The sequence below is a fragment of the Coffea arabica genome, chromosome 6c (assembly GCF_036785885.1).
Source record: "Coffea arabica cultivar ET-39 chromosome 6c, Coffea Arabica ET-39 HiFi, whole genome shotgun sequence".
NCBI classification, from domain to species: Eukaryota; Viridiplantae; Streptophyta; class Magnoliopsida; order Gentianales; family Rubiaceae; genus Coffea; species Coffea arabica.
Genome location: NC_092320.1, coordinates 38,985,662 through 38,988,606, shown reverse-complemented (window position 1 = coordinate 38,988,606; position 2,945 = coordinate 38,985,662). Strand labels below are relative to the sequence as shown.

The 2,945-nt window shown below is 38.0% G+C and overlaps 1 long non-coding RNA gene across 1 annotated transcript; it reads right to left on the bottom strand.

Annotated features, from left to right (window-relative positions):
* On the bottom strand, nt 1-2,276 carry LOC140008054 (uncharacterized). Its single transcript, XR_011815469.1, has 3 exons — nt 2,057-2,276; nt 638-696; nt 1-236 (listed from the first exon to the last, which is right to left on the bottom strand). It is a non-coding gene; the product is annotated as an uncharacterized lncRNA (long non-coding RNA).
* Nucleotides 2,277-2,945: the final 669 nt, after the last annotated feature.

The window sequence follows — 2,945 nt, the reverse complement described above, 5'->3', positions numbered from 1 at the left end:
TGAATTACAAGATAAAACTCAACTTTTACATCATATTCTCCAAAATTTACATATCACAATCGAAGCGGAAACTAGTTCTAAGCGAAAAATGTAGATTTACATCCGATTCAATTCCAAATATTTATACAAGCCCAAAAGTACATAAACCAAAACCAAAACCAAAACTAAACTATACAAGATGTACGCCATCCAGCCACACAAAGATCCAAATACAAGGTCTTCCTTTACCTCGATCCCTGTGGGGAGAAGAAGATAATAGGGGGTGAGCTAGAAGCTCAGCGAGTGACCAGTAAAATCATCAGCCAAGTATATTTCACAATAAAGCATTAATATGATGTCATGATGCAGTAATCAAATGTTCATTTATTGCTCATGTGAGCCAGTGAAGTTCTTGTACTTAAATATCCAATGCTCGTTTAGATCATGTAACCATGAAACAGAGGTAAGGAGCTATCGTGCTCCAAAGAACGTGTAAACAATAGTGGAGATATTGGTTCTAAGCACAAGACTTTCCAGGAACTCATTGGAGCCAAATTATGTCATGGCACACACCCGAACCCCCAAATGATATGCAATGGAGTAATAAATGCAAGAATTAGTTCAAAAGTAACTTTGGGACAGTCGAGGGATCACTCACACAAAATCTAGTGCTTCAAGTATTCACGTTCAACTATACTCCAGGTTTGAAGTCCAGCTCTGCGATAAAAATCCAATTTGAGAACTTGAAACACGAGTAAGATTCAAAACTTAAACGTTCCGTTCATTAAGAATCAACCAATTGAAATTCATTTGAAAGGCATTCGTGAAACACTTGCTCGCTTTTCAAATCATAAGGTTTTGTAGTATAGATACTTGGAAATAACACTTGAGTTGAAAGTACAAGGAAATACAAGTTTACATTGGCCATTATGTCTTTTCCTCAAGGGTACAAGTTCGGCCAAGTCCTAATGTATAACCCTCGATAAACAAAGTAGCAAAGGTTCTTGCTAGTTCAAGTAATAATCACTTAACTTTACACAAGTTACAAGTCTCGTTTCCTAGTCCTCGAGTATAAATTCGGGCAGCATGCCCTTTGTGTTTACCTAATTTTCCAGCCTTTTAGGCTTCATTATTTTTCTTCAACAACAACCCAACAACATACATATCAGCAATTTATGTCAAGAGCCGTTCCATAGGCTCACAATATCATAACAACAAGAATCGCATCAAGTACAAGTGCAGAAATTCAATGTGGCACAAGACAGATTTGACGTATAAAAGCGGAAATAACTTGTCCGAGGCTACGCTTATCGGATTAAGGCAAAACCTATGCTGTTTCGAAGCTAAGACACAAAGCTACAACATTCGTGAAGGTCACTTAGTCCATTTCCTAATGTAACTTAGTCAAAATCTCAGATTACTAAACCAGAAACCAATTCATCGGCTGTTTAAACGCATTATGCTGTAACGGACCTAACTCAGTGTACACAAGTCCGAATCAGGTTTTCTTTGAGGCATTTTAAAGCTACTTCAGAACACTACAACTTTTATGTTTTGGCCCAGAGCTAAATCAGAATGTATCCTGGTCAAAAATCGTGATAAACTGGACTGAACTGAAGAAACGGACTGCTGGAAAATTCTTAAAACAGTAGGGGTATTTTGGACTTTTCAAATTTTGCGTTGCTCCGATTGAGCTGAAATTTTATAGGCACCTATAAAATACCATTCTCTACAACTTTCCTTCTTTGACCCAAGGCCAATTCGGCCTCTAACACATAGATACAAATTCGGACAGAAATGATCAAGAATTTTCCAGAAATCTGGAATTTGTAGTTTCTAGTGAAATTTTCCCTAATTTCTCACTCCAATCACTCCCAAAACACCTTATAAAACCTCAATGGTAACATACAACTATCACACATCAAGTTGGGCAGAAATTCCACAGCCCTAGTTCATCAATTAAATTGGGGAAAAACTTCTACACATGCTAGCATCCATGAATCCACCACCAATCAAGCTACTAAGCTTACTTTAACCATGATTGAAAGAGAAAGTTAGAGAGATATCATCCTCTTACCTTGATTTGAGTTCTCCAAGGGTAGCCCAAGCCTTCTCTTTCCAAAATTTCACCACCAAACACTAGCTAATCACTCAAGGAGAAGATTAATCGGTTTGGTTTGGTTTGATTCTTGCTTTATAGATGAATCCAAGAAGAAATGAAGAGGTTTCTCTCTTATTCTTCCTCTCTCCCTCTCTCGGCTCTTAGCAGCAGAAATAAGGTGGAAGACTTAGCTCATTTGGGATATAAGAAGGTAAGATGGTTAAGTAAGGTCTTGGTCATTCATTTGCCAACACTTGGCACTACCACATCCACTCAATTTATTTCTTTCTTTCCTTGCATAATTAGTCAACATTTTCGGTCAGACTTAGCTGATATTGAGAGGATATTTTGCTCAAAAATCAATGAGCTTGTAGGGTAAGAAAGTGGTGGTCAAATGGTGCGTTCAAACGGTAGTGCGCGGGACCCGTCGGTTCGCGCCGTTTTCCTTAAAAACACCCGCACTAGGGTTTTTACTTCCCATTCACTAACTTTATTTCATTTCTCCTAATCACATATTATTTCTCACTTAAAAGTCACTTTTATTCACCAAATTTAATCCTTGCTCCATACCGAAAATTCATCCGGCGAGAAAATCGAGAAAACCTAATTTTGCTCAATTTGAAACCGAAGTGAAAAATCCTATTTTCTAGGTTCATTGGCACTTATTGTGGGGTGATTGAGTAGTATGGCCATTATAAAGTGGTATTTGTCAAAGAAAAGGGAATTTTAAGAAAAATATAAGGAATTTGCACGGCTTCTGGCCGGATTTTCCCACAAAACTCTATTCACCAGAAATTTTTCCCTTTTCTTCTGCCTCGGGGCGTCACACGTATGCTAGTGCTCGTTTGGAGGGGAGGGATCAAGA